General features: G+C 38.7%; 1 protein-coding gene across 4 annotated transcripts in view; it reads left to right on the plus strand.

Moving 5' to 3' along the window:
- The first annotated feature begins 317 nt into the window (after nt 1-317).
- The window catches only part of TOX3 (TOX high mobility group box family member 3), a 244161-nt gene continuing 222501 nt past the window's right edge, over nt 318-21977 (plus strand). For all 4 annotated transcript variants that reach the window (XM_064386349.1, XM_064386347.1, XM_064386348.1 and 1 more), the window contains exons 1-2: nt 318-628; nt 11083-11228. The gene's annotated coding sequence lies outside the window, so the exon portion shown is untranslated. The remainder of the gene's footprint in view (nt 629-11082; nt 11229-21977) is intronic.

The following is a 21977-nucleotide window of genomic DNA, read 5'->3' on the forward strand; positions in this document are numbered from 1 at the left end:
GGCGGGGATGCGCGGGGGGCGGAGAGGGGACCCGGGAGCGTGCGAGTTTCCTTCCCGAGACACCTTCGCCCTCCCGCCGCAGCCCCCGCGGGAGGGGCAGCCCTGGCGGGGCGGGGGCGGGCGGCGCGGAGCCGATGGAGCGGGGCGTGCGGCGGGCTGGGCGCATCCAATATGGCCCCTGCGCCGGGAGAAGCCAATCCCGGGCGCGGTTACTCCGGAGGCTCCGGCGGAGGCCGGGCCGGGATGCGGGGCAGGCCCCGGGCGGCGGCGGGGGGCGGGGGGAGCGGGGATTTTCCCTGGGAAAGGGAAACTTGGCGCTCCGGAGCGTTTTGGCGAGGCGGTCACGCAGCCGCTCTGGGCCTCCGTGGGAGCGCGCCCAGCAGCGGGAATGCCGCCTTCGCTCTGGGAGATCACGGGGCGCGCTTGACACCGGCACCGGGGATGGTGCTCGCTAGCCAAGGCTCTCTCTGCCTCCCTCTCCAGGCAGAGCCGGCAGCTCAGTCCGTCTGACCCAGCCGTGGCATCACCAGGTCTTCCACTGAAAGCCAGGGGCTTGCAGGGAGAGCGAGGGGAATTCCCGCCTGTTAAAGGCAAAGGCAGATGCCAGGCAGGACGAGTGTAGCAGCAGGTACACGTATCAAGCCGCTTCGGAATACATTTCTTGAACACGCTGACAGGGCACATACATTCTAACAAAGTTAATTATGAGCCTTTTCTTTTACATAATATTTTTTTCAAAATTATTGAAATGAAGTCCGTTAAACCACAAGTGTTGATTTCAAAATCAAAGTTTAGAAGTAACCATTGCCAAAGACACTTCAATGTTACCTGAAATAATTTTTTTTGAAGTGTCAAGCTACAAAGCTGTTGCAGGACTCATTTCCCTGTGGCAGGACAGCAGAGCAAAAAGCTTGAGGAGGGAGTTTCTAGCACAGCTGAAGGGAGAAACCTTTCTGGGTCTTGCCTACAGCTTTATCTACTGTGGCAAATAAGTAGAGAAAAAAAAAAGGGAAAAAAAAAAAAACACTTTAGGTGAACAGTTACATAACTCTTCTGAGTTGACCTAAAGACTAAATTAAGAATTCCAGGAATACAAGAAAATTCCTAGTCAGAGTTAAATACACTTGGATATTGTGCCTGTGAGGACTACAGGCACAGGGGCAATCACAAATCTCACCCAAAGTCTTCCATTCCTTGGCAGCAGGGAATGAGGGATATATTTCTGATTCTCTCCAACCTGTTGCTTCTATGAGTAGGATATTATTTAAGGGAAATTTTGTCATTATATTAAGTATCAGATTTGTTGTGTATCTTATATGCTTAATTATATATTTAGATTTTCTAAATAGTTTCTCTACTGAGATGCTGTAGCTACAAGCATAAGGTAGGGTCTTACTCAGCATTAGTTTAGAAGACAAGCCTTTAAGCAAGCTACTTCAATGTTTTAGCTTTATGTTGTACCTTTATCTTTCTTCCTATCTCTCAATTCCTTAATCAGAAAAACTCCAATCTTCCTCTCAGACCATTCAGAAGACTATTGTTAATATTTACACTAAGCTTTCTGTGCTTTCTCTCTTCTTTTAGCCAGCTCTGTGGACTTTTTCTTTCTAATTTCCCTTTCTCTCACTAGCAATTGAAAAAAAAACTTTAAAAAATAAATATAGCTGTTGTGTTTTTGTTTGGTTTTTTTTAATCCTAATGGCTTCTAAATCAAAACTTTTATTTCTCTGCTCCTCTAGACCCCATAAAGAAATAAGCAAGTACTTAAAAAAAAAAAGTTGGCCTTTACCCTTTAATTAGAATTAGGCAGCCAGTAGTAGTACTTCCTTAATAAAGCTATCAACACCAGTGTAACACTGAAGGGCTCTCAGCTCTGGATAGTGAGAATGGCAGTGTCATACGTTCAGAGCACAAGCTTGGAATCATAAATCACATGAATGACCAAAAATAGGATCATGTGACTGGTTATTCTGCTGCTCAAAAGGACGTTGAAACTCACGAGCACTAAATGTTTGGATGTATCCTTTTAGAATTTAGAAAACAAATAGGTTATATAAATATACAGAATTAAATGGTGATTTTTGTTTTAGGCTTCATAAACATTTCTGTGTCTCATCAGTTTTGGAGATGGCTTTTAGACAGTGTTAATTTTTATTGCCATCAAACTTTCTGATATTTTACATCACCACCCTGAAATCCTACTGTTTTTTCAAGCAATCATAATTTGAACAGATTTTATACATTTTATGGTATCTTTATTTTCTGAGCAGCACTGCTTCACAAGGTAATTACATTGTCTTGATCACAGTGTATTGATCACTCTTTTGAAATGTTTGGTTTGGTAAAAGCAAAAGAAAACTTTGTCCCTTTGTCTCTACATCTGAGACATTTCTTCAGATGTCTCATGTACCACAGATTTAGAACACATGCATTTTTTCATTTTCTTGGATCCCACAGAACTATAGTGATTTATTCTGCCTTAGGATTTACCATGTGTGTCTTGTAACCATTGTAGTCTATAGAGGGAGAGGTCCTCTGTACTCAAAACAAGGACACTCATCCTTTATCCTTCTGTAAGCAAGAAAAACTCTAACAGAGGAAATCAGTTGCTGTACTTTCCTGTACTTTGGTTATCCATGGAAGTTTCTGCAGAGGTGTTGAGGTCAGGGCTCAAATGACCCGTTGAATCATTTAGGTAGGAAATGATCCCCAAGATCAGTCCAACCATTGCCCCAGCACTGCCAAACTCACCACCAGCTCATGTTCCTCAGTGCCACATCTGCATGCCCTAAATCTCTCCAGGAATGGTGACTCCACTTCCCTGGGCAGCCTGTTCCAATCCTTTGCAACACTCTTGGTTAACAAACTTTTCCTTATCTCCAATCTAAACCTTCTCCGGCACAATTTGAGGCCATTTCCTCTTGTGCTATCGCTTGTTACTGCGGAGAAGAAACCTTCCCCCCACCTGACTACAACCTTCAGGTAGCTGGAGAGAGCAATCAAGTTCTCCTTTAACTGAGATTCCTCTGTTGCCACAGTGACTGCTTTGATCGTTCTGCAGTAGCCACCCTGTGGGACTTGGGAAAGCAGAGAGCAGCGAGTGCACAGATCGCTGTGCTGGAGCAGCTCTCCCTGTCCTGCTGATGTGCTCCAAAAGCCTGGTTGGGGTCTGGGATGCAGCTGAAGACCTGCAGTGCCACACAGAACAAGCCCTTGCTGAGGTGTTCATCTGCTCTGTGTGTGCCTCTGCAGCATGAGCAGGGAACACAACACTTTCTCCAGGTAGCTTCTGGAGTTGTTAACAACACTAAGTGAGGGGCTCTGCTCACATAATTTTGCCTGTGAATAAATTCAAAGTCACATGTTCCCATAAGGTTCAATTGGGGAGCTCTGCTTGTTTCGTTGTGCTGTCATGTGGCAGTTTGTGGGTTTGTGTGAGCTGGAATGAACATTGCAACTCCTGCAGGGAGCAGCTATGCTGTGCACCTGCACATCTGAAACACTGCAGATGCAAAGGAAGTACCCAGAAGCAGATGGTTTCTCTCATGTCCTAGCAGAGGCAGATGTAAACCAAGATAACATTGTAAATCTTTTTAGATTAGGACAAAATTTAATTCATTCACAGTGCTTGAGAACAATTGCATCCAAGGATATATGGATCAGAAAGAGAAGCTGGAATTCTGTATATAAGCCTTTCATAATGTGATAAACAACTACAAATAAAGATCTGGTTGCTAATTAAATGTGCAAATAATCTGCTTTAGAAAATGGAAAGCAGCTAGAATATTCTACTTTTAATATATCCTAAAAGTTTACCTGGCAGCTGGATACTACTGATGTAAATTGAGTAAAGCTGCAGTTAAGGCATCAGAATGCTGATTTCTGAAACTATTTTCATTGCTATTTCCTCAAACACCTACATCTGTGTCTGCTTACCACAATGACAGCCACAAGTACATTGTTAATTGATGAAACCCTAATGATAGTACTGAAATCTGTCACGAAATAGGAGGCATGAAAGAAGAATATTTTAAAACTGAGCTTACTGAAAAGTTATTTTTCTACTGTACTATGTTTTTCATTAAGAAACTTATAAACCATATTTTTAAGGTAACTCCTGGCAGTGCCCAATTTTAGCATGGCCAGGAGTGCTAAAACTTTTAGCAAAGGTTTTCTGCATTGTCTTTAGAAAGAACAGAAGTTTGTATCTTGATAGGCTGAGATCAGTTTGTGAATCTAGGCAGGCTGAGATTTGTGAGCTGAGGTTTGAAGTGTAGTCTGTAAAGATCACTTTCAAAGAAGAAGGGACCTCCTCTAGACTCTTGTGTTAGGAAGAAAACAGCCAGTTAAGCCCACCTCAAGGTTTTGATGACCACATGGATCTCACATCACCAGATTCTCTCTTGTCTCCATAAGGCAGCACTGAGGCCTCGTTGCAGTTTTCTGTAGAGTGGTTTTAGTAGGGGGAAGTTTTCAAGAGAGAAAGACATCAATTATAGCTGTATAAATGTGTGGTTTTGCTGTTTTGCTGTTTCTACAGTCTGTGAAAGGGAAGATGTGTGCTGATGGGTGCAGGTATGGGTGTTCATGTCTGTTCACTAAGTGTCTGCTGACTTCAAGCAGCAGGTTCATTGCAGAGCCCAGTCAGCCTGGCTCCTGAAACAGACAATCTGGGTCTGCAGAAGCCTCAGTTTCTGAACTTTAAAGTAAAATGACAGGTTTGAGGGGTGAATATGGGGTAGGTGGTTCAGGAAGGCTTTACAGCTTCCAAGTTCCTCAGCCAATGGGAAAAGGAAGGGAGAGCACCCTGCAGCCAGGAGTTTAGGGTAAGAGGAGTGTGCGCCCTCTGAAACTCGAGAGAGAAAACTGTGCAGGCATGGGCCCCAGTGGACTCTCTCCCTTTATTGGAATAAAGATACAGGACTCCTCTGTCTTCTTTGTGGACACTGGCTTGTCATAGTGTGGTTTTCCATACAAAAGCCTCTAGTAAAAGTTTGGTAAAGGGTGAGAAAATATTGATGTATTACCCAATTCTGAGTACTAGATCACACAACACTTCAGAATAGTTGAAAAGTGTAGGCACACAGTTTGTGGTGATTGGGAGTGGGGCTGGCCCAGCCCCATCCCCAGTGGGTGCAGCTGTGAGCAGCAGGTGAGCAGCACTGGCAGCAATGAGCCATGGAGTGCCCAGGGGCACTGACCAACCCCCAAAGGGAGCAGAGGCACACAGGGGCAGGGCATCAACATGGGGGGATAAAAGGCTGGGCTAAAGACCAGGCAGGGCAGATGTTTGCAGCCTTCTGAAGCGCTGGGGTGTTACTCTGTACGGGTTGAAGCTTTCTGGAGATGCGTGCTGGTATTCCATGTATCATGACTGTCTCAACTGTGATGTATGCTGTAACAAAAAAGAGGTTTAGAAACTCTTCAGGTAGTGTGAATGTACAAAATAGAAGTAAGTTGTTAATTTGTCAGTTGCTTATTCTTGTACTGTAATAGGGAGGGAATCCTCCTAAAGGAAAAATGAGTTAGGTAGTTGAGAGTAATTTTAAACCATAAACAATAGACTTTGAGGGCTTGTCCCTGTAGCTCTACTAAACTTTTTGATGTTGTAGCTTGGGGACTGCTTTCAGTCAGTTCATAGCTAGCTGTAAAACTAGGCAACATTGGAATCCCTTAAACTTGAGGGAAAACATAAAACCTCCCCTTGGTTATTAGTGTTCATTTAAGCACCTGTGAAAACTGAGCTGGAAATACTGTCTTATGTAAAGTGGGCATCCATATATCAGCTGTGAGCAGCATATGAAATAAATCCCTAAAACGCTACGTTTTAATTCAGTACTGGAGTGTGACAGGGAGGCCGAGCATGGCCGAGCAAGGGTCTGTGCCCGGTGCGCCCAACCCGCTCGTTGTTCCTCCGTGCAGAAAGGTCCTGCTGCCCTCCTGTGGTCCTTCCCATTGACGCGGGTTTGTTCTGAAACTACTGGAATATTCATTTTCTTTTAAAGCTGAATTTTTAGCTGCCTGTAACATGAAAGATGCTTTTATCTGTATGAAAGAGCTAGTTCTAGGATATGGAATGTTCTTCTGTGGTAAAATTACCTTTGTGGATGGCAGGACAGCAGTAGATGTCACTTATCCCAGCTTTTGTAAAGCTCTTCATCACATGTCTTGCAGTATTCATCTGGCCAAGTTAGGATTTCATGCTGTGAATGGGTAAGTAATCAGATAGATGGAAAACTGGATGAACAGGCATGGGAGTGTTTAATACTCTGTACAAATGGTGGTAACAGAAAAAATACCCCAGGGATCCATACTGAGACTAGTTAAACTAAAGTTAACAGCTTTATTAGCTGCTTAGAGAGGTTTGCAGGTGACAAGAATATGAGTAGGGCCAGGTGATGTGCTGGATGACAAGGCTGTCACTCTGATCTAGATAAGACTGGCAAGGATGTGCTTTCCTGAAGCTTGTTTTCTAATATCTGAACCCATTCTAGGAATCTGATATCTCCTGTGGTATCTTGAACATATTGAGAAATGTGTTTCATAAATCTAAATAATGTAATATGCCAAGCCAACAAGTTGAGTCTTTGTTTGATGAAAAACGTGGGTTATAATTTGTTGCTTTACAAAATTTGTGGTGAAACTATAAACCCATGATTAAGTCTCTTGTCATTGTTGGCTTCAGTAAGTAAACCTCAAATTTCCACTGAGGTAATAGCCAAGTAATCATGAAACTGAAAACGAGTTCATGAGTTCAATTCTTTTATAATTCTCTAGTGTTAACTGAGACTAAAACTCACCTGGCAAATTTGAAAAAAAATTCTTTTTTTGGTGTCAATAATACTAATAATTTCTAAAGTGAACTTTCTTCTCTTTGCTTTTAACTGAATTCATGCAGATGAAAGATTGTAGTTCAGCACCTGTGTAAAAGAAATATATTACTGTAAACTTGATCAGTACCATACAGCTGGTGCAAAAGGTTGTCTTGTGAGTTCCTGAGGTATGATGGAGTAACTGCTAATGTTACTGAGTTCTGTAAATGGTGTAGCTGAGCACTTGATTACTGCAGCACGTATGTTTGAACTTGCATCCTCTGCCCTAGACCAGGAATCCCACTGGTCTGTGCCGTGCACCTCCAGAGTGGCTCTGTGGGACTGCTGTGCCTGCCATAGGGTTTGCAGCAGGATACTGACTGTAAGATTTCTGAACCTAAGTTTTGTGTGCATGTGCCCCAAAGTATCTTCTCCTGAGAACTGATTCGAGGTGAGCTCTGTGGGGTTCAGCAGTCTTTTGGCTAAAGTGCTTTGGGCAATCCTGAGTTCTGTAAGAGTCACACAAACAGGCTGTGCCTGTTCTGCCCATCTGCAGGACTGACACTGTCCAAGAGGGAGTGAAGGCAGAACAGAGATGTGTCTGCCTGCCAGGGATTTTGGCAAGCCAAAAACAAAAGAGAGGTTTTGTTTGTTGGTGTTTTGTGGTAATTTGGACCTATCTGCCTAAATTCAGTTGAAATAGTTCTTTGAATCTGGGCCTAAACAAATGAAGTTCCTGTGGACCTTGACTCTAGGCTGAAGTCAAATATTTAACATCTGCTTACAAGTGATTAGTTAATATGGTAAGATGCACTTTTAAAGAGGTGCAAATGTTCTGACTTGCATTTCTTGCTCAGCTTCCCTTCTGTAAAAGTTCTTTACAAGTCACAAACTGGAAGAATATGGTGAAATGAAACTTAAAGCCTTTAGAATTGTTACCTGTGGAAACATTGCTGAAGCAGTAATGTGCAGCCTAAGTGTGTTTCTCAATGATTGAGGATTACTGCATGTAGAAAACTAGATCTGTGCCAAGGAAATGAGAAATTTGAGTCTTAGCAAAACATTGCCTAGGAGATAACATGCCATCACTTTTTAGAAAATCAATTCTACTGTGATTCCTGGGCAACAGAAGCAATAGTGGGAGTACTGTTTCTGTGTTACTTGTTTAGATATCTATTGCTGCTTTAAACTTTAGTAACTCCTCAGGTGTTTGTAACTGGTCTTATATTTTGTAATGCTTTGGGATACTAAAATTGACCTTAGTAGTCGTCTTAACTGCTGACTTGGTTAACTTCTGTTATTCACAAAAAAATGAGATGTTAAAATATTTGTTCTACCTAACTAGGTATGCAAAACCTGTACAGACTTTGATCACCATCTTCTAATGGCTCCCCACAGTCATATGGGAATTAAGATTGCATTTTGGCTATACTGGTTTTGATTTCTTAGCTGCTTTATTGCTTTTGCTCTCCCTACTACAGTTTTACTTTTTTTTTTTAAATTCCTCTAATAGTTACTTTTCTCTCCAGTCCTTGTCAGTTGAGTTATTTAATGCCTGAGTTGGAAGACTACTTGGATTGTGGATGCATGCATATGCATGGGGTTTTGTGGTTTGGTGGGGCGTTTTTGTGGGGTTTTTTTTAGTGGTTTTTTTTTTTTCTGTTGGTTTTTTTTCTTTATTTTAAATTTTATTGAGTTTTCAGGTTTTTTTTTTTTTTTTTTTTTTTTTTTTTTTTTTTTTTTTTTTTTCCCAGTAGCATTTAATAAGAATGTGCCCCTTGATTGTGGCTCTGAAGAAACTGGTTTTTGGCTTCCCTTATTTGGAAGTTAGGAAGGAAATAAATAACCTAAATTCTACTGAACTTAATAAAAAGGAAAATACTTGTCTTTTGCTTTTTTCTATGAGCATTTTTTATCAGTTTTAGAGCAGATAGATGGAGGAGATGTGTATATGTATATATAAACTGTATATATACCATGTCATGCCTTCAGAAGAGGTAGTTAGTAGTGCAAATTCTTCCAAACCTCATAATATCTTTAAGTCTACTTCTGCAAAAATGAGATTTGACTGCTCACAAGAGGGCACTGCAGCTCTACTTTTGTGCATGTTATTGTGAGCTATGAGATTGAGAAACAGAAAAGGAAACAATATTATTTTCAAGTGTATTTTTAAAAGAAAGCTCTTACCAGTATAGGTTGCTCGTTTGGTTTTGGTGGTTTGTTTTGTTTGTTTGGTGTTTTTGGGCCTTTTTTTGTTGGTTGTTTGGGGGTTTTTTGTTTTCTTTTTAAGCAGAAATTAAGGCATTGGAAATAATACAGAAATTAGAGTTGGGAACTTTGAATGGAATGTCCCTTTGTCAGCTTCAGGGTCAGAGTATTGTAGCTGGTGATGACTGAGTAAGACAAGCAAGATAAAGAAAGTTGTGATCTCATTCAAAAAAAAAAAAGGGGAAGACTGTCTGACCATAATGAAGTAATTTATTTACTTATCAAAGCCTTAAGTGTCATTAGACAGCTCAGTAGGCAAGTCATCATGAGAGGAGTGTTCACTTAGTAAAGATTAATTATAGCCTCCAGCATATCAAGTTTATTATGTCCAATAAGTATGTCAAACAGCTGGAGGAACATGTTTGTCTTTACACTTGATAGCATTCTTTTGCCTCAAGGTCTGACTCCTGAAGAATAATTAATTGATGTGGGTGAATTGTTTCTAATTCTGCAAAATGTTTTTTGGTGTGTATGTAATTCTGCGCTCTGAGTAAAACAAAATTAAGTATTGGCTTGCATGCCAAAGTTGTGAATACATAACTCTAATAGTGCATGGACTCTAAGGAACAATGGGGTTTTGTTTCTTTTTTTTTCCCCTGGTACTTAAAATATACATTTATTGTATTTAAGAATAATTGTTGAATAATTTTTGTTTTAGGATGCTTTTTCTCAGAGGAAATATGAAAGACTGGTAACTGAAAAATTGTTGGGCTTTTAGTGTCTACCTGCTGAAGAAATTCTTATAACAAGCTGGCTTTACAATTTTCCATAATGGCTCCGTCTCTTCTGATATTACTTCTCATTAAATGGCATAGACAGTCACAAAGTTGGTTATGTAAAAGTCTCTGTCACTGAATAGACAAGGCAGGTTTGGAGCCACATTGCAAATAGCTGAAGGGTCCATAAAAAAACATGGAAAAAAATCTGTACTTATATGTAATTTTTATATGCTTTTGAAAAGCACATATACTATAGGATTATGGAGGGGGTGCAGGGATCTGATAAAAGCTACAGGAAACACCCAAATGTACAATGAGAAAAACAGATTACTACAAGAAATGAGTAAGAAATAGTGTAAGGTGTTTCAATGGAGTAAGGAAAGCTTCTGATAACAGAATGAATTTGGGATCTCCAGAACAAGATTTAGCTAAAAAAAAAATAAAAATGGTTTTTATACAGTGCTCTGAAGGTGATGTCAAAAAGGAAGATAATTTTTGTTTTAAACAATAAGAGCTTCAGATTGCTCAAAATTCAAAATTGTGCCTACCTCTCACCAGACAGCTGTTGGGACAGACTTGTTATGGTATGGTTTTGAAACAGAGGGAGAGCAATAATTCTTAAATAGGAATGTCTAGATAAACAACAAAAACCCCATGTCAGTCTTTCTTTGGAAATAAGTGATAAGATCTGATTTGAAAGTAAGTGATTAGATACTCTTATAAAAATAAAGCTTTAGACTGCAGTAAACCTGCACTGGCTTTTCATCTGGCTTTCTCCTTGCTTTGCTCTGCAGTTTCTGATTCCTGAGGTACTGGGTCAGGCTGTTACTGTCTGTCATATCTTCCTGGAATGTGTAGAACTTTTATTCTTTCTTGTCAGAATGGGGTTCTTGTGAGATTTATAACATGTATTAAGCAGAGGGCTTTTGTGTAGTCTTCAAGAGAATGGTTTATTAAGTGTGAGCTGACCAAGTGTGTGTATGTACAGCAAACAATGTCACCAATTAGGTAACATCTTTGGCAAATAGACAAAAGCTTAGAATCTCAGGAGCTTTATCATATTTCATGTTGTAGGCTTGCTATTTCTTTCTCCATCACCTGGCAAATGGCAGAAATTTGGCATTTAACAATTCAGTACAGTAGACCTTTTACTGATATTGAAAAAGCTTGCACATGAATTTTAGAGCAACAACTCTTAGGAATTCTAAAAGCTTGGTTCTTAAACTTAGTTCAGTGGAATTTTCAAGTACTGTAACGTATTCACTTCTTGTTTTTTCTTGCAGCCAGCCAAACACAGATTGTGTTTTTAAAGAGAGAACAGATTGTCGTGGTTCCTTCTCCTTCATGTACAGAAACACAGTGTATTTGACAGCAGCAGAGCAGCACGTTAGGATGGAGGCACAAAGATAGCTTGAGAGAACACTCATCAGTATGTGCTTTTTTATTCTTACAAGTTAATAAATAGCAAGTAGACATTGCTTTAAGAGTGTACTGCCAAATTAATCCTTTATATTTACTAATGAAAAATTATTAGGAAATGGTGTCTTTTCCTATTGCTATTTGGAACTTAATATGTACTTGACATGAATTTCATTAAAAAAATCTTTTAAGGTTACTTAGCTGAGGTAGGCAGACAACTTCTTAGAGAAGCATAATATAGATAGAGACTATTACAAGTCTTGTTTGGCCATTCAAATTAAAAAGATCTGATAAATACAGAGATGAAAGTGTATACTTTGTGCTATTGGAAGTTTTAACACTTCCTTTGTAGTTTCACTAAAAATGCAGAGCACAGTAGTGGGGAAGGAAGTAATATGTGAAGTATACCCAAAATTTAAGTATCTTGATTGTGTACCTGCAATGTAATTAGTTTCTTCTTCCTGCCTGGAAATGCTTGACTGGTGGATCTGGCTGCTAGCTATCAAACTCTGGTTACTAGGAGGTAACACGTGTAAAAACATTAGCTGAATGCATGACAGAAAGTGAATCTCCAGAATATGTCAATGAGCCTTGTCATCAGTGTGCAGTGCTGAATAAACATTGTCAGTGGAGCAGAGGACAGCTCTTATGTTATGGAAACCTTTTTCAGATGTGCTAAACAAACTGAGCATATCTTCTTACTGTGGCAAGATGTGGCTGTTTGTGATACAAAATCTTTCCACACAGGGGCTCAAACTGAAGATTGCTGGATTTTCTATAAGAAGTTGAGTCTTCCTGCTCAAAACCAGTTGTAGATCTAATATCTTACTGTGTGCTGTAGTCATAGCATGAAATCAATAATGTGCTCCTGTATGATTCATTGAAGTAGCCTGAAATGTTTAAACACTGTATTTGGCTTTCCAGCAGACCTGTATTTTTAGGGGTCGTGTGTGCAAAACCTTCTACTTTGTTACCTGTGGTAATGAGGAAAAACTTTTTCAGTTTAGCTGTTTGACTATGGTGTAGAGACTTGCTATGAATATTATAGATGATTTGGTTTGAACAAGCATTTTTTTATCTTTTCAATTACTGTTAGTGCCAAAGCAATTCCACATTTTAGCTAGGTATGATAAATGCTAGACTGAGGACCTTGTATGTGAGTGAATTTACCTCTTTATAAACAGATTCTGGGAGAATGTTTCTATGCTACTTGAATAAATGTGTACTTCTTTAATTAAGAAATAGGAAGAAGTCTTTAAAGTCTCAGTTTGTTTAAATTTTTCACTGTAAAAAATATGCAATTGATTAGAGCAAATTCCTGTGAGAAGTTGGGATGAAGATAGAAGTTATCTAGAGAAAGCATGAACAGGGTAATATAAATCATTTTATGGCCATTTGGAATCTAGCTAAAGCTGTGAAGAGGTGTTCCAGAAGAGCTGTGCTAGGGGTATTGGGAATGCTCAGATTCATGTGCTTATATGACTTCTTAGGCTGGTCTCTGTTGCTTCTTGTAACTTTTCTCAGTCTATCCTAAGTAATTTGGGACCCGAACCCCTTTGTTCTCTCTTGTCGTGACAGTAAAATTGTTCAGTTAGATTCAGGGTGTTGTTTGTACAGTTATCACTTTATCATTTAAATTATAATTTATTCAAGTGTTGGATGCTTTTTACAAATTGTGCTGGAAAATTCCTTTTAAGAGTTTGGAATGTTTCTTCAATTACTGGTTTGAATATCTGAAATTTATGCAGATGACCTCTCATGACTAACTGGCTTAGTAGTCACTGTGCCTTGGCTTCTTCAAACCCTGGAGCTCCTCTGCTGAACTAATCTGCCATGCTTGGTTTAAAAATGGCCTGCCTGGTTTAAAAGTGCATTTGACTTTCATCTTTGGACTTTGCATGGAACTTGCTACAAAAGGTTTGAGAGAAGGTGTTCTTCTGGTTTTAGGGGAGGTAGATGAAAGCTTGTCCATTCAAACTGGGAGAAGCACAGTCAAAATCAGACTGCTTTGTAAATGGGGTCTACTTGGCAGCCTGGAAATATTGGAGATGATGGACTCGTTGTGAGATTAATTAGATGATCTCCCTTGCTGTCAGGAGAAATAAAGGGTACAAAACCTCTTAATTAGAACAGCACAATGTAGTGAATAATGTGTTTCAGTGAGGACTTTTTATTCTGATTTTAGTATGCTTCTGTAAAAGCACTTGGCAAGTAATAATCTGTCTAATAAGTAGACAAAGGAAAGAAGTTGTCTTTTAGTTCATTTACAAAAACTGTCTTAGTTAATCTAATAAAAATTAGTGAAGTGGCCTACTGCATGTTTAAGTTGGAAACATGTTCTCATTTTTCTGGCCGTTATGTACTTCCAGTTGTGAAAAGGAAACACAGGATGGAAAAAAACCTAGTATTGTTGCTATGGGAGCAGTAACTTTGTGCAATTGAGTAGAAGTTGTTGCTGTTGGAGTTTGCAGCACATCAGTGCCTGGACTAAACCACACTGGAGTGGAGGGAGGTCAGAAACTTAGAGGATGGGATATAAGTATAACCAATAACAGTTTAAGCCATTTTCAAATACTCTTATGTCAAGTGTTTCTGCATTTATTGTCAGTGGCCAATAATACAACAGGCCATTAGTACTTCAGTTGAATGATTTCCTAATTTGAAGCAATCTGCTTTGAAATTTTTTTCAGCATTTTCAGGGATCTAATGAAGAGCCTTAGAGAAAAAGTGTTTGCTTTCAACAGATAAAGGAAGTAAATGTGTTAAATAGATATTTGAAAGAAATGCCTGACCCTGAAGGCTGGCAAACATGGTTTCAGTAGTGGACAAAGACAAAACTGAACTAAAAGCAGAATGCTGTGAGACCACAGTAGTCCTAAGAAGCAGAATAGTGTAATTGAAAGCATCTCTTACCCTTAAATATTTAAGACAGTATCACCTCTGAGCATGTCTTCTATTTAACCTAAGATACTGTGATTAATCCTGAAAAATCATGGTCACCAGGTGTGGCTCTTGTGGCTATCACAGACTGTATAATAATTGCACTATCATCATAGTATTCAGCTACCATCTAGTGGAGGATTTGTGACAGTGTTCTGAAAATGCAGACCAGTAAAAACTCCAGAGTAATTAGTACTTGTCTAGGTATTGCCCTTTAGGGAACTGCTGAGGTTTTTGTCGGACTGTGGTCCTTACAAGTAAGACCATATTGACTATTAAAGGCAACCTGAATTAAAAGGAGGAAGGATACTGAAGTGTATGAAGAATACAAATGGTGAAACAGAAATGTAAAATTGTGTTCCTGGGGTTTTCTTATAAAAACAAAAATTACACATGTGCTACTTTAGCGTTTGAATGCCTCCATCGTCCAGTCTTGTATTTTCAAAATGGACATGCTGGGTTAATTCAGTTCAGATCAAAATCCTGGAGGCTACACTTGTGATTGTGTGGACCTCATTTATGACTATGTGTAATTTTTAAGCCAAGCTCACTCCAAAAGCCCCTTAGGCTGGGTGTTCCAGTATTACCAGTATAGCCAAGATGACTGAACTGAGGTGAAACTCATCGTGGTTTAGAGGATTTGGCTGAAATGCACTTTGTGTGCTAGAAAGAGAAAATGTGGTCTCATACTGTGTTTAAAAACAGTGAAAGAGTAATGGCAAAATGTTCCAGCACAGCTATAGATCTTCTCTGTCTAATCCTCATACTTGCATTCAGCTGTTTGGTTTTTTTTGTCTTCTGGAACACCTGTATTCTGCATGCCCTTTGATTGTCAGAGATTAAACTAGATCTAGCCTGAGGATAGAAAGAACTTTCCTCCTAAATCCTTTTCTGACTCGATAGAGGGGGGTCTCCTTCAATGATCAAGGTTTGTCAGAGGTTGTCCTCTCTAGATTCCTGGGTATATTATGGAGAGTTGCAGCTCAGCTACAATGCATTGCTGATTGAGGGCTGTGCAGGAGGGAGGATCTTCCCATAGTCTAATCTGTGTGTGGAAGCACACAGGAGATGTGGATGGCTATAAGGTCTGGTATTGTTGAGTACTTCTCTAGGACAGAGTTCTGAGGAATACACCTTTGCATTTAACTGTTTAAAAAATGGAGAAGAGAGTTTTATTCATGGGAAACCAAGCACTAGAGGTCCATTTGTACCTGAGGGTGCTACTGGCTTGTAGCTAGTTTGTATGGATGGATGACAGTATGGGCCAGTCCCTTTGAATTCTTTGTGTATCACTCACTAGAAGATTTCTTGTGGGTTATGATTCTAAACCAACAAGCAATGTAAGTTAGCTTGTTGGTTTAGAATCTGGTAGAGATGTGCTATTTGACAGGCCTGGGTTTTAAGAATATATTTTAATATTCTCGCTTGTTTTTCAACTGAAAACTTCAAAATACTTCAGAGTTGAGAAATTTCCTTTTTTTGTGAGGGGGGAGGGGTGTTTGAGTTATTTGTTTTGATTTGCATTTCTTAAGTTTAAGATTTAAGCTTATATTTAATGAGGGTTTGGGCATGTGGACTTCTCTCACTTCTGAGACAAATGTTTCAAGCAACGTGTCTCCCTACACTTGAGGCTTTTTCTTGGGCCTGGCAAATTATTTATCCCTCATGAATGGGTCGAGGAGTTCTGTTAAAACTTGCATTGAAACTTGAAAGACTTGGACTCAAAGCCATTAAAACAACAGGAACAAAACTATGAAGGTGTTACTGTGCATTTAAAGTAACTTTTAATTATATAGCAGTATAAATTATTATTCTGAAGATGTGTACAAGCTTGCTAATTTGACAACATGCATTTTCCTCTTTTTCTAGTATGGAGCTTTATAATATTTAAAAGTTAAAATAGGCTTTCTTGGGCAAGGAAATTGAGTTACTCTGTTGGGAAAAAATATTAATGGAGAACAGTTTCCTACTCTCAAAACTTTTCTTTTGCAACCTGCAGTAAACCATGGCTCTTTAATAGCTGATGTTTGAGTAGCAGGATCAGTGAGTTGTTACAGAAACTAGAGATACTAGATCTTAACAATTCAGTAGTGAAGGCTGTTTAGCTTGGAGTTCCTTTCCTTGTTCTTCTTTCCTGCAATGCAAAGAGCCATCTGTAGGCATCTGCAAAAGAAGATAAATCTTTTCATTTACTGCTTAAGACTAAATGGGCTGCAATACCAGTAAGAGCACAAGAGTTGTAAAATCTGTCCAGAAGCCTGGAGGCCAACCTGAGGAAGAAGAAAAAAATTAAGACCTTGGCACAAAAACAGCTGCTGATGCTATAAAGGACAGTGCATGTGACTGAACAGGCTGAAATTGGATATTGATGTGCTCCAAATACACACTGTAACTATGAAGTAAGCAACTTGTTTATTGGCATTTTGTGCTTGAAAGGATTGATCTTTGTGTTACTGACACTGGAGCTAAAGGCAGGTTTTGAATTGGATCTTAAGGGAATCTGCATTGACAGACCCTGGTGTGAGATCTGCTATCTCAGCTGAAGAATTCACTGCAAGAATATGAAGGAAGCCTATGAGAAGCCTTGCTGTCAACATATCCTCCTGGGAACTTGTGCTGAATCTGAAGTCATCTCACAGAAATCAATGAGGCCCTAAATCTTGGACATTACTGGTTTTACAACAAAAGCCAAAATATACATTTATTTATATGTTTTAATTCCCTGACTCTGAAACAGTTTCTTTTGCAATGACTTTTGAGTATAAATAACAGATGAAGTCTGAAATTGGTGGCAAGATCCATGTGATAGGGGTTTTTGGAATTAAGTCTTGCCATCTTCACTTAAAAATACTTTTTACAATTAACTGAAATTCCAAGAAAGGTGGGTTAGATAAAGTGAAATCTTATGTCCATATCCTTCTCCTCTCCTAGGAGTAGGACACTTAGTGCCTCCGAACATACTTGGTGAGCCCTATTACATTTTTCTAGAAGTGCTAATGACCCTGAGATGAGCTCAGTTGGTTTGAGTGTGGTGCTTGTGATGCCAAGGTTGTGGGTTCCATCCTGGGTCTCTTCACTGTTCTGTGGTTCTGTAAATCTCTGAAGCAAAGTACTTAAGCTACTGGTTAAGAAAATCTCTGCAGGCAAAGCCCACTGGAGGGCAGTGTTGTAAAAGGAATTGCAGGACTTAGAGCTGTCCCACCTCAGGGGATCCTTGCTGAGGGCCAGCAGGAAAGAAAGAATGCAAACACTAACCTTGCATAGCTCCCTTAAAATATGTAGCCTTTCAGATTGGTAGATTTAATTGTCAAGGCTTTGATTTAATTTTTTCCATGGTTCTGAATTGAAGGCTTTTAAGTCTTTCACCCAGTGCTTATGCTCTCAAGCTTTTCTGTGGCCATTGTGGAAGCAGGGCCTGTTGGTCACCTTTGGGCACCTGTAGCACTGCCATGGGGACTATGCTGAGATTTCTTTTTCTGTGACTCCAGTATGCTGAGCTCCTTTAAATTGTTTTTGATGTTGTGTCAATTACGACTCCAGAGGTGTACAAATTACTTCTAAATTTGGAGCTAAGCAATAGTGAAAGATAAGGTCAGTGGCTCAGCAGAGAATCCTGCTGGGAGGAAACATGTGCTACCTCTAAACTACAGTTACTTTGGAGCTTACCATTTCCTTTGTTCTTCAGTGGATGAAAAAACCTACTTTTGATTTACAGAAATATGATGGTGGCACTCTGGGGAGAGTTGAGAATAATGTTTGAGATGTAAGATTTTGATTATAGTAAATGTTTCAAACTGCTGTGTACTTAAATGTGAGAAGAAATATTCTTTATGTACAGTTAAATTGTAATGAGTTTCGGCTTGCTGTCTTTAGATGATGAGTCATAATAAAATGGAGATAGATAAGTTTGGATGTGTCGTGGAAAATACTAGAATTAAAATCTATTCTAATGTAAACATATTTTAGTCTCTTACAGTGCAGTAAGAAAAATAATTACTTTTCAATGAACAGAGGTGTGGTATAGCTAGATAATACCATAAAGAAACTAAATTCTTCAAATGAAATACTTAGATCAGTGGAAAATTAACTATGGTTTATTCATGAGTTTATGCATGTAGCTTGAGAATACTTGAAACATAATAAATTCTGTGAAGAAGATTTTCTAACTGAAAGTTATTTCCTGTATTTATCAGGCAGTTCTGCAGTTAGTGGAAGTGATCTCAAATTAAAGAGAGTATTTGTTTTTTGCCTGCAAAGTATATGTAAAAGTATACTTAAAGGCTGTCATAGTAAATATTGTTTACTTCTATTTAAACTTTCCAGAGCTTGTGTTCTCTCCTTCATTATCTGTCAGACTGCTTACCCAATGTTTATCAGAAGAATGTCACTTCTTGGTTTGCAAGTTTTTCACTTTCATTTGTTCAGGGGTGGCTGCTGCTTACAATGCTTGCATCAGATCCCATCTGGACAGGCTTCAGTCATCTGGTAGAATCAGTGTTAGATCTGGGCATCATTGGTTGTTTAACTTCAGTGTTTTAACTAAAGCTAGTTTTAGGTTATGAATTATTTGTTTTGGTGAGAGATTTGGGATGGCAGTCACTTGAAGATCCAGAGTTTAGATCTAGGACTCTGGTATCTAACATGCAAGTGCAGTCTTTACTGCTCTAAAAAGTTTTGTAAGGTCACAGAGGAAGTTTACATTGCTTCCAATTTCAAAAGCAGTTACTCTCATGTGATTTAGTCAGTTTAGTCACTGAGAATGCTGGAGATGATGTCTTCTGCTTTGGCTTCTCATTCAGTAGAGAAAAAATTGCTTTTCTCTTTCAGACCATTCTTAATAATCAATGACCCTCTATCTACACATACTGGAACATCTTTTATTTTTTTAATCAAATGCCAGTGTTTTTTGAACATACTGTGAGTGGCAGCTTGGTTATCCACCAGTGCCCAGTAAGGTGTCAGACCTCTGAAGTTCAAAGGAGTTGAGGTCAAGCTTCTGTCCTTAGTTTCTCCAAGTTTGTAGTAATACTTAGTGGTATGTGTTCAAAATCAGGAGACCACAAGAAGAATGAAAAGATTTGATACATGTAAAACAATCTGTACCCAATTTTCATGGTCCCTACAGTGAGTCTGGTATCTGAAAACATGTTCAGAATAGTGTGTTCTTTTCATTGCTCCTTAATTATTAGCACTTGAAAGAAAATCTTTGGAGTGAAATTTGATTGCTCTGTTCAAACATGTGTTAGAAAATTTTGATAGATAATGAGCACTTTGAATTGCTGCAAGCTGGATTCTATTATTGATGACTGTCAAAAGTCTTTAATATAGTAGTTTTGGAGGCACATGGTACCAACTGTTTATTGATGGTCAAATGGAGAAGTCCAGGAGAAATACTCACTTAAAAATTATTCTGATGCTTGTGTCTCTTTTATAAAGTTTAAGATTTCCAGCCAATAAAATGGAAGTTTAACAGAAGTTAGAGAGCTTTTTGGAGTGATTTTTGAATTCTGGAAAGCTAATCATATGGAAGTTAATCACCAGTTGGAGAAAAGTAGTATTGGGAAATAATTTCTGTGCAAACAGAAACTATTATAATTTTAAAAAGGTGAAAATGAAACCATACTTTTCCAGAAGATCAATGTAGAGCACTTTATTAGAAAATAAAATGACTTTTTAACTGTAGATGCAGTAAGGAAAAATACTCCTTCAGTTTAATTGAAATTGATTGGTGCACCTGCAGAGAAAAGCAGTTTTATCATCTCATTATCAGTCAATTAATATTCAGGTTTAAATGTGAATACTGTGGCCATTAACTGTAAATGAATTATTTCATTGAAGTCTTAATAGATGAAGAAAAGTAGTCTTCTGCTGTGCTAAATGAGGTCATGTGGAGGGAAAAAATAAAAATTAGTAATTCTGTTAGGGATTTAAAAATCTTTTCAGTGTTTCTGGATCTTTAAATGGATACTTTTTTGAAGCAAACTTTCATTTTGATAGTATTGAAATTTAATTTAGGAGTTGTGCAACTACTGGTACTGATAACCCTCTACATTTAGATTTTCTAATAGTCAGAATGTAGACAGACATTTCTGGAAATCAGAAGAGGTTTCCATACAAAATGCTCAGACTGTGAGGAAATATGAGCTCAGAGGTTCCTTTGCTCAGAGTCCTTCCTCAGAGACAGCAGCTCCAGCTCTTATTTTATTTGGTTATTACACCAAGATGAAACTGTTAAAAGGGATAGAATGTCTGAGACTGCTGTAGGAATCCTGGGGTCAGCTGGAAAGGAAACCTGGTCTGACTGTGTGAATGTGGGTGGTGTAGCTGCCAGGGGCTTCAGTCCCAGCAAGAGTGACTGCCAGAGTGGGTTCTGGGTGGTTGGACACGGGAGCTTCCTTAACACGAGTTTAGTGGTTTTAAGTGAGTGATGAACCGGAAAACCTCCACAGGTGCTGTGATGAACTTGTCACCTAACTTCTTACATTCTTCATGGAGAACAAAACATCCTGGCCATATGCTCAAACCCACAGTCTTGCATTTCATGTATAGAAGACACCAACTGTTTCAGCTGACAAAAAGAATGTACAAGGAAAGAATTTTGTGAACCTATAACAACTTACTGCCTTGAAGGGAATATGTTTTGGTGTGTGATACTCTTGAGCCATTACAGCTTGTAGGTGTATGGCTACCTGTTTGTTTTTCTGGAGTGTTCTTATCCTTCAGAAATACTATCCTTCTGATAAAGCATCAGTTTTACTGCCCAGTATTTGAGCAGATACCTGATATCTGCCAAGCCATATACACTATCTGCTCAAATACATTTCTTGTGTGTGAGAAATGTAGAATTTGAGGTGTAGGCAAATTGCCCATTGATATTTGATCATTCACAACTACACAACTGCAGATGTAAATTGGGTAGAACTGAAATGTATAGAAGAGGAATAAATAGAAAACTGGTTCAATGTCTGCTTTAATCACTAGCAAGCTCTTCCCCATGATGCTTAATTATCTCATTTATCTAATCTAGTGAGGCATAAGACACTAACTGCTGCAAAAGGACCAAACAATCATTAGTAGCCAACCCCTATGGATAGGCTAGGTGGAGTAAGAGTAAACTCATTACAGTCCTTCCTAGAGATGACCTCTGTAGGCATCTGCTTAGGGAGACTATTACTGCTGATGCTTTCCCCAGCTTCTTTCTTTTTAAATTGCTGTAGCAAATCCAGTTATTGATCTGGAATTCCTCACACACTGTAGCTCTATTGAATGTTCATCAGAGGGAGCTAAATCTTCTGCAAAAGATTTGTCATACTCTTTTTTTCTTTCCAGCCTAAAGCTTCATTATCTTTGTACTGCATTTGATCTGACTTCTAATACCTGAATCGGTTGAGAAGAAAAACAAAGTATCATGTAGATGACTGACTTGTGCATAGAATGTTTGAAATTTTTTTAAATTTCCATTTCCTGCCTTGTGTCTTAAAATTGTGGCTGAATCAGGTGACTATGCCTGTCTTGAAATAGCTGAATACTTGAAAATTACAATTAAATATTCAAAGTTACTCCACAATTGAGAAAATGAGCTGAGTAGGGTGTTCCGAAGAAAAATCTGAACAAGACTATTCTTCTTTTACATAAGAACTTAAAGTGATTTTGGAATAACTATTAAATATTAATATATGATCATATTTAGATTTGAATGTTTCAATTTCTTTCTCTTTTCTGCTGTTATCTTTTCATCAAAATATCAGTTCTAAGTTCTACCTTAAGACTTTATTGGTGTCATTTTGTGGAATGTGACACAAAAGCAAGAGACTAAGAC

Source organism: Passer domesticus, chromosome 12 (assembly GCF_036417665.1).
Source record: "Passer domesticus isolate bPasDom1 chromosome 12, bPasDom1.hap1, whole genome shotgun sequence".
In the NCBI taxonomy this organism is placed as follows: Eukaryota; Metazoa; Chordata; class Aves; order Passeriformes; family Passeridae; genus Passer; species Passer domesticus.